This window comes from Coffea eugenioides, chromosome 7 (genome assembly GCF_003713205.1).
Source record: "Coffea eugenioides isolate CCC68of chromosome 7, Ceug_1.0, whole genome shotgun sequence".
Lineage (NCBI taxonomy): Eukaryota > Viridiplantae > Streptophyta > Magnoliopsida > Gentianales > Rubiaceae > Coffea > Coffea eugenioides.
Window position 1 is genome coordinate 21481739 of NC_040041.1, and position 15487 is coordinate 21497225.

Consider the following 15487-nt stretch of genomic DNA (forward strand, 5'->3'; position numbering starts at 1 on the left):
ATTGTTCATATAAAGTTGTCACTTGTGCATTGAAAAATTTTTGCGCATTTAGATTTCAACACGAATTGGTAGCTTGCGTTGCTTTTGAACAACATTAGCGCTATTTTAATTGCTTTAATAAATTTCTTTCACACTACATGAACTTTACCAATTCTAGTTTTGATTTAATCCAGTAGTACTTCACGTATAGGATAATATGACAAATAACATGTAAAGACTGGTTACAAGAATTTTCAAATGATAGACTATAGATATCCATTTCATTTACCCAAAATAGGGAGTATTCTATAACTAGTGATAATTCTTCATTTTTTTCATTCCCGGCCTCTTATTTGTGGTGTTCAAATAAAGCTCATCATTCTACTGCCTAAACTCAATAGCATTATAGTGCATGAACATAGGAATCAGTGAATTGCATAATGATATTCTTATGTTTATTCTCTACTTACTAACACAAGGAAGCTTCATCTATATAAGTGTTCGTTTAAATATTTCAAATTTGCTTGCAACTAGCATGATTAGCGGAACACCTATTTCAATTGAAAATCTGCAATAATTACACTACGATTAAGGTTTTTTGTACTTAAGTTCATCATACTTTGAATATCTTGTTTCTTAGTTCTTTGCATAAAATATGCATGTTGGGATTTTTACTGCATTTTTAAATTTCAATAGAAAGCATATTTTTGTTCGTCTTTCCCTTGCAACATGAATTTGTTTTTTAAGTTGCAAGATGCCTTTTGGCATTTATACTTGTCAACTATGCATATAATAATTTGGTAGTTTTCAATTTGTATCTCGAAAATAAAAATTTCAACTTGATTACTTTTTGTAAAATTTCTTTTCTAGGAGTTGAAAAGATATCATAAACAATTACCATATGCTTAAAATTTCTATATTTTTTGTGTTATTATTTATATTTTTTTAGCAATTTTTGTATTTTTCCAATTAATCTTTTGAATCAAATATACTCAATAGTTTTGACAAATTGCCAAAAAAATATGCAAAGACCAATGATAGCAAGGTTGATAGTAGTTCAATTTATTTTAAGTAATTATGCATGAATGATTAAAGCTATGCAATCTTCCTATTCCTCTATATTAATTTCAAATTTTTAACTCATGTTGGATAGTAAAGAATTTATACATTTACTTCACTAGTGATGACTAGATTGAGACTTCACTAGTGCCATTATTAAAAGTTGAAAATTCCATTTTCATGGGACTTTTTCTTATAATGCCATGAAAAAGTTTTTTGTCGTGGCAACTTTTCTATAGTGCCATGAAATAAATGTTCTACAAAATAGATGCTTAAAAGTGCATGTCACAAAATATGATTAAAACAAAACAAACACAAATTGAATCAAAAGATATCTATTTATATGATGGAATCAATGCAAAAGTGTTTTTAAAACAATTTGTCCATAACTAATGTCAATGACCAACTAGTCAATATATACAAAGTTTAGGTATTACAAGAACTGATGCAAAGTTAAATTAAACCCTATTTATCACTCGCAAGTGTATGGATCATATGCAAGTAGGAAAAGTACTCTAGCGTCATTTCCTACATAGAAGCAAATAAAAGAGAAAACTTGAGGGAGGGTTGGATTGGTAACAAGTTGGAAGAGAGTGTAAGTAAGAGATCTTAGGTTCAAACCTTCCACTGATCAAAAAACAAAAAATTAACAACGATAAAAGGATTCCAAGGTTTAGATTTCATCAATTATCATAGCCAAATATCTTTTCTTGGTTAACTAATTCACTCTTGTGCAATATCTATTGTAAAATCTCCTTAATTTACAACATCAACTTTAATTATCTGAAAAAAAAGTCTAACTTTACTTCCATGATTAAAGACAAGTTAAAAAGTCGTTAGAATCATGACATCTTACAAGCACCCTTTATATGTGATTTCCTACTTTTGCGAGTTACATAATAAAGCCTATACTTTTATCAGCTAAAATTAATTAACAACTCTAGCGTACTAGTTAGTATCATAGATACTTCATAATCAAGAGCTCTTTTAATTATAAAAGAAAAGAAAATAAATATGTGAAATTCATTAAATATTAAGAAGGAGATAAGAAAATCTTATCTAAGACAGGCATGAGGTTACTTCTTCTTCCTCCAATCTTCAATAAAATTCCTAACTAAGATAAATAAGAAGAAAAGATGGAGATCTACACTGTTCATAGATTCCAAAGTATGCCTAAATTGTTCTCCAAATTCGTCCATATTGTGCCCTTTTAAGGATGAAAAAAGTTAGAAACATATTAGGAATAGGAATCCTTGTCAGGGTAAGATTTGGAATCTGCTAGCCACAACTTCGGACGTAAATAACTCAATGAAGAAAGTCAAATACTAGGCATTGAGCAAATGAGAAAAGTTGTAAAAATTGATAAAATTTATAAGGATTAATCTTTCCTACACTTTTAGTATGCATATTGATGGGGTTGGATGAATGCCACGTCATCTGAATTAGAATCTAAACATCAAATTTTATATATGTGGCATGCATCTAGACCCCTCAGTATATACACTGTCAGTGTATAAAAGATTTACCTAATTTCCAATGGTTTAAGAATTAGCTCATTTAGACATCTAGGTGTAAAGTTGTGTCAACGACTGGTCAGATATAGCAATTCTAGAAATTTTTAAAATTTAGTACCAAAAAATAGTTTTTATATTTTAGACTTTTGGATAGGAATTTGATGTCTTCATGAGAATTGTATCCTTGATATAAACTTCAAAACGCATAAACAATTACGTCAATCTGATCTTTGTAATTCATTTATAGCCAAATACTAAGATGCGTTAGAGCCGAATTTCTTTGGGAAACTATCTCCCTTAGCTTCTTCAAGACAATTTTAACTTGATTTCCATCTTTCTCCAAGTTTTCTAAATGTCTTTTGGCATCTAAGCATCATTTTTAAGCACCTCTTTAAGTACCTTTTTTTTATTATTATTTTTGAAATCCTGTCAAAACAAATATAAAACACCATTTAAAACGATTAATTTTGTAATTTTACACCAAACCATGTTTAACATTGAACAAATTATTAAGCCATTGTAGCAGTGGCAACCAAAAATGAGACAAAAGCCCAAAAAACAGGAAATTTCTGCTATTTACATAATAGGAATGGAGGATGTTTCAACAAGAAAACTTCTAAATCCAATGATCATTGCACCGGCCAATTGCTGCAATGGCCCTGTCCTAATGATCCTTTGTGTCAATTAACATCCTACTCTAGTACAATGATTGACTATATCCAGTTAACACGCCATTAACTATTTTCCTGTAAATTGGATTCACTTCTCTGATTAAATGATCTTTCCCTGATCGTGGATAAATTCGGCTTCCATGACCGTGACTTAGATGACCCCGTCCGCTCAAATTCTGCTGAACAATTTTCTGTTTCCACCTTCAGATTTGAATCTGAAAACCGGTCAGGACTACCTGCTGGTGATCTACAAGCTGGACTAGCACCATTGAATCCAATCAACGTAGTTCTGTGCCCTGAGGTAGATTTGGACGGACAACTTTTTGCAATGTTGGTCAACTTCCTGGCTTGAGGAGCCAAAGCAGCGGGAGACGCATTGGACTGGAATACAGATATGGTTCCAAGAAACCATAAGTCATGAGAGGCGGTGAGCAAGTGGAAAGAAGCTGAGCACAAATGCACGCAAAATGCTTTGGCTGTTTCGACGTGACTTCACCAACTGAAACAGGATAATCATACTCCTTTACATGACCATTCAAGTGTACCACCCTTATATTTTTGCATACAGATGAAGATTCGCAAGAGAAAGAGCAACCCATCGTTTTGAAAATCGTATGATTCCGTCACTTGGTATTCGATCTTTTAAAGCATCAAGAAAAGAACTTGACTGTGAGGAATGTGGAATATAGAACAAGAGAGCTTGACTCAAATAATAAAATCTTCTTTGCTAGTAGAATATCACATCTGGCCAACTACTTGGAATAACAGTCTTTGGCCTTTTGTTAGCAATCATATACTTTTCAAACTCCTTGCAATTTGGTCTAGTGGAGTCTACCATTAATCACACAATCGCACTTGCATGTATGCAAAAAGGACTGGTCATAGTGGAATTGGCTTGAAACGTGGGATTGGGTTCAAATAACAAGACAAACAAACAATATTTGACGGTTTCATTTCCTTGTTGACAGCCAGTGGCGTAGGGGAGGGGACTGACCTCAGCTATTGAAGTTCCTTGGTCTGCACTGGGCCCTCCACTTAGTTTCTGCGAAGACTTTGGATTTTACTTTGGGATAATTTCAAAAACATCCCTTGAGATTTCTCATAATATCACTCAACTCTTTTAAAGTTTTTAAAATCTCACTTATTTCCTCTGTCAGCTTGACAAGACTAAATATTCTTATCAAAGGTCACAAATTGATAATATTACCCTTGATCTTAATAGATATTTAATCAAAAAGCCAAAAAAATAAATTTTTAAACCAAAAAAATGTAGATTTATGGTCCATATTTCCCTGTATGAAACTCATGGTGGGATAGTAAAAGACATGGATAAATTAAATATAGTCAAAATTAACTACTTACGAGGATTTTTGTGAGTAATTAACAACTTGAAAATTTTCATAGACAGTTATAAGGAAGTGAAGAAATCATTTTTAGGAAATATGTTTTAATACATGATATAGTTTAAGTTATACTGAAACTAAAATAATTTCTTCATATGTGTAGTTTGCAATATAAATCCTACTTATAGAAAAATGAATTTTATAAATAAGTTAGAATTTGAAAAATCATCAAAAAATGATCTAATGACCAAATATATATTTGGGAATATCTGTTTTTTTTTTTTGTTAAACATCATGCTTTATATTAGATATAAATATTTCATATCTATTAAATTACTCGTTATTGCATTTATAATCGCTCATATTTTCATCTTTTTACTTTGTAACCATATTTTATTTTATTTTTTTGTTGTTATAAGCATCATAAGTAGGATAATGCAAGGGTAGTATTGGAACAAAGTTTATCTTTCTTGCATTACCTCGAAAAGGGATAAAATATTATAAGAAATGTCAATCCAAGGGAGCTACATGAGACTTTAAAAACCTAAGGGAGCTGAGTAATATTATGCAAAAACACATGAGCGCAGGGTATGCATATAATAATTAAACTCAATCTACAGTTAAATTTTATATTTATAAAATTCTAAATACCCCACACGTAATTTTCTACAAGTATACAGGTCGTGATTGAATATAGGATATTAAGGGTCGAACCCACAAGAAAGATTGTCAATACTGATGGTTTTCGAATTTCTTTATTATTTAGACTATCATAGGTGCAAGAAATTGAATCTAAACTATAAATATGAAATAAAAGTAACAATAAAAGCTCCTAGAGTTATGGAATTCCTTGGTACTCTTGCAAATGAAATTACCGATTAATTGAATGTTATTATCTTGGCTAGTTATGGCGTAATTTTCTAATATATGTGAAACCTACTCTTGTAGTGAATCAACTATACTTGTAATTAAACCATACGTACTCTCGTAGTTATGAAATTAATTACAAACTCATTTCTTCTATGAAATTATATGGAATAAGTCACTAAAACCACATAGATGCACCTCTACTCCCGTGAGTGTATTCTCTAGGTTTAGTATTTCATTGAACTAGTCTCAAATCCGAATTCCCACGGTAAACTTAACACCTTAAGATTATCACGATTAATGACCAGTTAATTATAATTAGAAAAGCAAAAGTGATAATAACTTTTTCAAAATAACATCATCAAATAACGATGTAAACATCACTAACAAGATATAGAAAGTTCATCCATAACTCTAGGCATAAACTTTAGTAAAACATGAAAAGAATGAAAGGAAAGACTATACGTGTATTATAGTTAAACATGAACTCAAATACAAAAGAGAAAGTGATAGGAGAGAAGTCACCCTTATCACATGAGCTCCAACTCTCCATATTTGCTCCTCAATTCTTCATTCAAATTTAACTACAAGTACAAGAAGGATAAACTACACTAACTATATTATACTAATGAACTAAACTAATGAATTAAGAAAAACTAGTAAAGACTATATTTTGGTAGTGTCTTTAGCCTTCCAAAGTTATCAAACCAGCTCTCCATAGGTCTCTATTTATAGAGAATTCAAACTCAAAGTGAGTTGTTTCTAGTTGGCAAAATTGTCCCTTGAAATTACCAAAAGTTGCTTCTTGAAGTCTCTATACATGCTTGCTCATATCCAGCCGAAATTTTTGCAGAAAAATTGATCAAAAAACTTGTGTGAACAGAGTACAAGTTGCAGCTGTAATTGAAGAAAATGTGACCTTAGAAAACGCGGGCTTGAGGTCACGTATTACCCCACATTTTCCTCTTTTGTAGGTTTTCTCAATTCTGGTCAGTCTTTAACTTTGCTTTGTTTTTGCACCACTTTCCATTGATATTTTCTCAATGATAAAGGTTGAACTAGCTCTTTTACAAAACATAAAAGTTGTAACTCTTTGAATTAATTTCCAATGTCTCAAGAATCATCCAATTTGGAGCTATGTAAACTAAGAAATCACCAAAATATCCAAGAATGGTCAATCCCCTACTTCAGCTTTCGACAACAAAATGGCCGGTTGTATTTTGATATTTTGACTAGGAAAACTCATGAACTGGATTTTAATATCTCATATGAAATGTAGAGCTATGTGTTAGATTCAAAATGGTTTAAGAATTATCTCAATCTAATGCTTGTAACTCAAAATATAACCGAAATACCAACAGGTATCAAAACTGTCAAATTCCTCTTTCTTTTATACTTAATTGCATTTCATCTCTTGAGTATTTAGCACTTCGTATTCTCTTTAAAACCTTTAAAATCATAAAAAATCATCCAATTATCTTCTCATATCACTCCAATTGATGATTGAATTCTTGAATTCTACAAAAACATGAATTTTTGACCACTTTAATCCATAGAAATGAAAATTTTCACTTAGGCCACAAAATGTATAATTTCACTAGAAACTTAGTTCATTAGCTCAAAAAATGACTAAAAAGACCAAAACTAAATAATAAAATACATTTAAAACACTTAAAATGCACACTTATCACAAAACATTAAGGGAGGTTTTTGAGATTATCCTTTTACTTTTTACTCCTCTTTGAAAATTTATCCGACTCCTATTTAGGTTTAGAGTTTTTTTTTTATTGTTTTGTGGGATAAGCAAGAAAGTTTGTATATAATTGAACAGCCAAGAGGTAGATTATCAAGGAAAGCTTGTTGAAAACTGAATTGCATGCACTTTTGATAATTTATTGTATTTTTATGTGTCAAAAAGTACATTAGGATACTCGGTTCTGCTTCCTTTATTATGTTGCATCTACGATAACTAAATTGTACATGTTGTGGAATAACTAATTTTTAAAATTTTAGGCAGCAAACTCTTTACAAAATGTAGAATGGACAATTATAAAAAGGGATAATTTTAGAAACCTCTCTTGAGGTTTTTTTTTAATATCACTTGGCTCTTCTGAGGTTTTTAAAATCTCACTTACCTTCCTTAAATTGACATTTCTTGTAACATTTTGGCCCCTTTAGAGGAAATACAAGAAAGATAAAACTTTATTTCAATACTACCCTTATGTTATCTTACTTATGAAATTTACAACAACAATAAAAAAATAAAATAAGGTTAAATTTTTATAAGGTGTAAATTTCTTGACTTGAACTATTTATTTTTGTTGTATTGGAATAAAAGCAAAATTCAAACCTTGAAAAATTCATAAATATGAAGAGATTATTTTAGTTTTTGGTACAACTTAAACTACATCATATATTAAAATATATTTCCTAAAAAAAATTTCTTGACTTCCTTATAACTATTCATGAAAATTTTGAAGATATCAATTACTTACCAAAATCCTTTTTAAGTGGTCGATTTTGACTAGATTTAATTTACTCACGGTCTTTGTTGTCCTACCACGACCTTAATATAGAGAAATATGGGCCATTATTAGATATCAATTTGTTTTTTAATCTACATATTTTATTTTGTTTTTTGGTTAAATAGTAATTAAGAACAAGGATAATATTTTTAATTTGTGATATTTGATAGGAATATTTAGTCTTGTCAACCTGATTGGGGAGATAAGTGAGATTTTAAAATTTCAAAGGAGTTGAGTGATATAACGAGAAACCTATCAAAATTCCACGGTTGAACTTTTATTTCCACATCAATTCTTATTGAAAATGACAAAACTGGCTCTACTTAAGTTTGAATGCATTGGACTTGGAAGGTTTTGACATTTCATTTAATGGAAATAGCATTCAACCTATGACACTAACACCACCCTGAGAAAAGTTGTCAACAACAAAATTTTATTTCCATAATTGTTAAGCTTGATTATTTTTCTCTCTGAGTTCTTTCCATCTAGGCATGTTGATAGGATGTGTGTAAAATTTCGTCTCAATCGGGTTTCGAATCGCCCTCCAATCAAGACCTTGAAGTCTCTCTCTCTCTCTCTAGCCTTTCTCTCTCTTCATCTCACTCAAAAAAATGCCGGCTGGCTCTTTTTCTTTTGTCGTACAAGCACCGAAGAAAAAGAATTTCTACCTGCGGCTGCTGCTTGCCTTTTTAAGCTTGAGAAAACCCTCAAGTCTTAGTGGCTTGTGGTTTTGTGCTGACCCACACCCAACAATCTCCCCCTCCATCTCATTTGGGGGGTTCCACCAAACCTGTTTCTTGTCTGCAAAACAAGAGTTTCTCTTTAGGTAATGCCTTATTAAACATGTCAGCACCATTATCATCTGTATGCACCTTCTCAAGCTTCAACAACTTGGAATCCAGTACTTCTCGAATCCAATGATACCTCACATCAATGTGTTTGGATCGAGAGTGAAATATAGAGTTCTTACACAAATGAATAGCACTCTGACTGTCACAGTAAAGGCTATACTTCTCTTGTTTCATACCCAACTCTTAAAGGAATTTCTGCAACCAAAGAGTCTCCTTGCATGCTTCAGTGGTTGCAATATACTCTGCCTCCATACTAGAAAGGGCGATACACTTCTGTAACTTACTTTGCCATGACACTGCTCCCCCTGCAAAAATCATCAAGTACCCAGATGTGGATTTTCTATTATCAAGATCACCTGCCATGTCTGCATCAGTGTATCCATCTAGCATAGTTTTACCATTGTCGAAACAAAGACACAATCTAGAAGTTCCCTTGAGGTACCTGAGAATCCATTTGACAGCATTTCAATGCTCCTTACCGGAATTAAAGAGATATCGACTGACTACTCCAACTGCATGAACAATATCTGGCCTGGTGCATACCATAGCATACATCAAGCTACTAACGGCTGAAGCATAAGGAACTTTTTTCATGTCTTCTTTATCTTTCTTACTTGTAGGACACTGCTTGATATTCAGTTTAAAGTGACCTGCAAGTGGAGTTGAGACTTCCTTAGCATTGCTCATGTTAAACCTGTTGAGCACTTTCTCAATGTATTTTTCTTGAAACAACCAGAGTTTTTCATTTTGCCTGTCACGTGAGATTTTCATCCCCAATATCTGTCTAGCCGGACCCAAATCCTTCATTGTAAAGGATTTATTTAACTCCTTTTTCAACTTGTCAATTTTCACAATATCACGACCAACAATCAACATATCATCAACGTATATCAAGAGAATAACAAAATCACCATTTGAAAAATTTTTCACATAAACACAGTAATCAGATGTAGTCTGTGGTACTCATGATCTATCATGAAGAAGTCAAACTTCTTATACCACTATCTCGGTGCCTGTTTCAAACCATACAAACTCTTCTTGAGACGGCATACAAGATTTTCCTTGCCATTTTCTTTGAACCCCTCCGGTTGCTCCATACAAATCTCTTCTTCCAAGTCGCCATGCAGGAAGGCTGTCTTCACATCAAGTTGTTCGATCTCCAAATTCAAACTGGCAGCAATACCAAGAACAATTCGAATTGATGACATTTTTACCACAGGAGAGAAGATTTCTTCAAAATCTACACCCTTCTTTTGACTAAATTCATTCACAACCAATCTTGCTTTGTACTTTGGTTGTGAGCTGTGCTCCTAAGTCTTCAACCTGTAGACCCATTTGTTCTTCAAAACTCTCTTGCCCTTAGGCAGTTTCACTAGTTTATAAGTGTGATTCTCATGCAGGGACACCATCTCCTCTTGCATGGCTCGCAACCAATCTTCTTTATTCTCATGCTGTAAAGCCTCACTGTAGGACTCTGGCTCTCCTCCATCTGTCAACAACACATATTCATGAGAATTATATCTGCTAGAAGGTCTCTTCTCTCTGGTAGATCTCCTAAGCTCATCTTGTGGTGGTGGTGTGACAGGTCGTCAGCCTGTGCAATAATAAAATTAAACCTAATTGCCAGTTACAATGACCAAACCCAATTCCAAGTACTGGAGCAGTGACTCTAGGTGTGCAATGGGTTACTTGATTCACCCTGTTCCCGAAGAGTTTGCTTGATCCGATATACCCGAATGGATTGGTTATTTCTTTTCACAAATAATTATGAATGCGTAGACAGGGCAAGTAGGGTCGTATCCACAGGGACTGGGTATATTCGTTTCTTAAGAAATCCAAAGCAACACAGGGGGTGATTTTGTAGGAATGCCAACAATCAAATGAATTCGAATAAGAAAATAAAAATAACTAACTAACTAGAAATTAAATAACAATCCCCTGAACTTAAAGCAACAATAAGTAAAGGTCCAAATCAATTAAAACGAGAAAACAATTAAAAGTAAAATAACGTAGGCAACTAAAAATCAAATGGCAATTCACTAAAATCAAAGTAATATTAATTAAAGATCTAGCCAAGAAATAACTTCAGCAATGGTTCACCTAATTGATCATCGATACTAAGTCAATTCCAATTATTTCCCAATAAATAGGTTATAACTGCCAAACGAGCGATGACAGTCAACCCCTCCTTACTGTGTCGGTGATCAAGGTACGCCCGTTAATCACTTCTCTAATTGGAAAACAATCTCAGGTACGCCCGTAAGGTTTAATTTCCCAATTGCCTTACGTATTAGAGGAGGTCTATTCTAACCAAATAACGCACTATCAGGGTTATTTTAGATTAGCCCGCGTATCCCCTTGACACGAATCTAATCGTGCCAGTTGTCACTATTTTGAGGTAATTAAACAATTACGGATTTAATACCCCCATTGACAATAGACTACCCAATCAATTAATTATCCGGATCCAAGACAACCAATTAATTAAATAACCATAAGCATAGCAATCAGGGAATATGCGAATACCAATAAATAAAAGGAAAAGATTAAATTAAATCGATCTCACAATTTTTAGGCGAACCAGAGCCTTCGTTGCTCCTTGGCTAGAATGGAGGAATTTAGTTCATATTTGATGCGTAAAACTCAGACAAAATTGCAAAGGAAATCGCGGCCATCGTCCGTCTAAATTTGGACAATCCAATTCGTCCGAATACTGAATAAATAGAAAAGCTACAGAAGGCCATTCATGGCTTCCATTCTGTTCCACGCACAAAGGAAAAGAAGAGAACTACTAAAAGTAGCTAAAGAAGAAGAAAAAGTCAAAGCCAAGGATGGCTAAGCTCCTGACATTTGTAAGTCTCAAAAGCAAAAAGGTAAACTCAAAGGAAAAGTCAACAATTTTCTTTGCTAAGCTAAAGACGAAAAGCTAAGAATAAAAGCCAGCCATCATCTGATCCTCTTTTCTTCTCCTTATTGCGGCGGCTCACAGCAGGAAGAGAAGCCCTCCGTCCGTCATTCCTTTGCAAAAATTACCAAAATGGGCGTGACATCTTTTGTTCCAAAAATGCCCCTGGGACAAGCTTTATCATCTGAATTCTTTTCCTGTCAATTTGGCACCTGTTATCATATTTTCGTTCTACTCCCTGAAATATACGTAAATTAAAAAAAATGAGTAGAATCCAGCAATTAATCCACATCAAGTCAGGTAATAGGGAAAAATAATAGTAAAATAAATAGATAAATTTCAGCCTATCATGGTGGTGAAGTAGGTGGTGCCTCATGCTTAGGTTCATTAGCAGTAGGATTATCATCATCATTAATATCCTCTCTCTGCTCTATCTCAGCTCCCCCTTGATTAAAATCAACAGGTATTGAAATTGGATCTGGATTTGAATTTGAACTAGCAGGAATATCATCTGAATATTTTGAATTATCACCTTTATCAATGTCTTCAATAGTTTGATCTTCAAAGAAGACAACATCTCTACTCCTGATCACCTTCTTCTCAATAGGATCATACAACCTATAACCAAAATCTTCATGTCCATAACCCAAGAAGATACACTGCTTTGATTTTACATCAAATTTTGACCTTTTATCTTTGGGAATATGAACAAATGCCCGACAACCAAAAACTCTCAAGTGTTTAAAGGACACATCTTTTCCCGTCCATACCCTGTCTGGGATATCACCATCTAGAGGAACTGATGGGGAAAAATTGATCAAATCGACTGCAGTCCTCATTGCCTCACCCCAAAAGGATTTTGGTAGTTTAGCATTAGAGAGCATACATCTGACACGCTCAGTGATGGATCTGTTCATCCTCTCTGCTACTCCATTCTCTTAAGGAGTTTTTGGTACAGTTTTCTTCAATCTGATCCCACGGGACTTGCAATAAATTTCAAATGGTCCTCTGTACTCACCACCATTATCAGCACGAATACACTTTAACTGCTTGCCAATCTCTTTTTCAACTTTGCCATGAAAATCTTTAAACACATCCAGAACCTGATCTTTGGATTTTAAAGCAAAACACTAAACCTTTCTAGCAAAGTCATCAATAAAAGTTACAAAATAAACAGCACCACCAAGAGACTTATCTTTCATATAGCAAACATCAGTGTGCACCAATTCTAACGGATTCAATTTTCTAGATGGAAGAAAATTTTTGAATGCAACTCTGTGTTGTTTCCCATAAATGCAGTCAACACAAGATTTAAGTGCATTACCTCTAACTTCAGGTAGGAGGTATTTGCGAACAAGTGTCTGAATTCCCTTTTCACCCATGTGTCCAAGTCGTCTATGCCAAAGGTCAATCGAGAAATCACGAACTGCATTCACTTTTCCCTTCCTCAACTTGGCTTGCATCACGTAGAGGGTACTATGCTTCTTTCCTCTGGCAACAACGAGATTTTCTTTGCTAAGTTTTCATTTGCCTCCACCTTACGAGCTATAATAGCCCTCATCGTTAAGTTTTTCTGTAGAAATAAGGTTAAGTCGAATATCAGGAACATGTCGAACATTTTTCAATATCAATTGGCACCCAATATCTGTGTCCAAGTATATATCTCCCATGCCAACAACTTTGCATGAGACCTCATTTCCCATCCTAACACATTCGAAATCTCCTTCGGTGTAAGTTGAGAAGAAATGCCTATGAGGAGTAACATGGTAAGATGCACCTGAATCAACTACCCAATCACTGTCATAATAAATAATATTCACCTGATCATCATCACAGAATACAAACATATCATCATGAGCTGCCACAACTGCTGTAGTGTCTTCATCATCTTTTTCCTTCGCCTTACCCTTTTTCTCAGCCTGATCCCGTTTTAGGATTCTGCACTACTTCATATAATGTCCATTCTTTTTACAATAATAGCATGCAACATTTTTTCGCGATTTAGACCTGCCTTTGGATTTGTCATTCCTGTTGTGGGATCCTCTATTTTTGCTTCTCCCTCTTCTTTCTTTCTTTTCTATCACCAGGGTCTGGGTCTCATGGATAATTCCTTGTTCCTTCCTCCTGAACTCTTCATTCATCACAACCTCTTTTGCAATAGCCATGGTCAACACACCATTCGGAACTGAATTACTGATGGAGACCACCATGGTTTCCCAATTATCCGGTAGTGAACTGAATAATAATAAAGTCTGCACTTCATCATCCAGATTCAAATTTAATGTAGTTGCCTGGTTTATCAATCCCTGAAAATTACTCAAGTGTTCAGTCATATCTTCCCCATCCTTATATCTCATTCGAGTAATCTGCTTCAGACAACTAGCTTTGTTCAAACCGGTCTTCCTTTCATACATACTTTTAAGCTTTTTCCATAATATATCAACTCTGGTGTCATTAGCAAAATGTTGAAAAACACTTTGACCAATCCATTTTCTAATATTACCAACAGTTTTCCTGTGCATATTAGCCCATTTTTCATCACTCATATCACTTGGTCTACCTTTATCCCTAGAACAGATTCAAACAAATCTCTACAATACAAGTAGTCTTTCATTCTGGGTTTCCAAATTGAATAATTAGTGGCATTCAATTTTATCATGCAACCACTATCCGAATCATCCATTTTTAACCAGTACAAATGAGCAGTCTAACCTGACTGCTCTGATACCACTTGTTGGGAAAGGGGTACCAGTACAGACACAAAATATCAGAGTTAACTCAGGACAAATTTCTCTTCCCCCAAGTACCAGTTAAAAACAGGAACAAGCCAAATCACCAAGTAATAATACCAACAGTGATAATAAAATGCAGGAAAATTAAAAGGCATGGGACACCAAGATTTTTACGTGGAAAACCCAATTGGGAAAAATCGCGGGACCTAGTCCAGTCAAAAATCTCCACTATCACAATAATGGGAATACACAGGTCTACCCGAAATATTCGGATGACAATAATATCACCAATACCAACCAAACCAATCTGCCACAAAATCACCCTAAAAAACTACAACTGTCAAAGAAGTGGGTTTGAAAAGGTGTTACCAAACAAAGAGGAAATCTGAAATCTGAACCGATAGATGAGTAGAGCTTATCGAGAGGATCACGTGTGTAAAATTTCGTCTCAATCGGGTTTCGAATCGCCCTCCAATTAAGACCTTGAAGTCTTTCTCTCTCTCTAGCCTTTCTCTCTCTTCGTCTCACTCAAAAAAATGCCGGCTGGCTCTTTTTCTTTTGTCGCACAAGCACCGAAGAAAAAGAATTGCTACCTGCGGCTGCTGCTTGCCTTTTTAAGCTTGAGAAAACCCTCAAGTCTCAGTGGCTTATGGTTTTGGGTTGGCCCACAAATGAGCTGGCCCACACCCAACAAATTCTACTTCTAATGCCTAAAATAAATAGATTACCGTTGTCAAGTGATTTTGTAGTTGCAAATGGTACTGAATTGATTTGAGAAGGGTGATTTTGATATTTTGTAAAAAATTCCTTTGGCAACATAATTTTGAGCTTTGTCCATAGTAGCATAATTTTGAGCTTTGGTAAAAAGGTGTATTGAAAATTGTAATGATGATGTAAGCAAATATATTTGGCCAAATAAATTGCTGTCCAAACAAACCCATGAGAAGTACCATAGTAGCATATTAAGATCACCAAATTTTCTCGTTTATCTTAAAATAGTGAGCTTTTTCCTCGGTTGTAATGCATGAGAAGTGAGCTGTT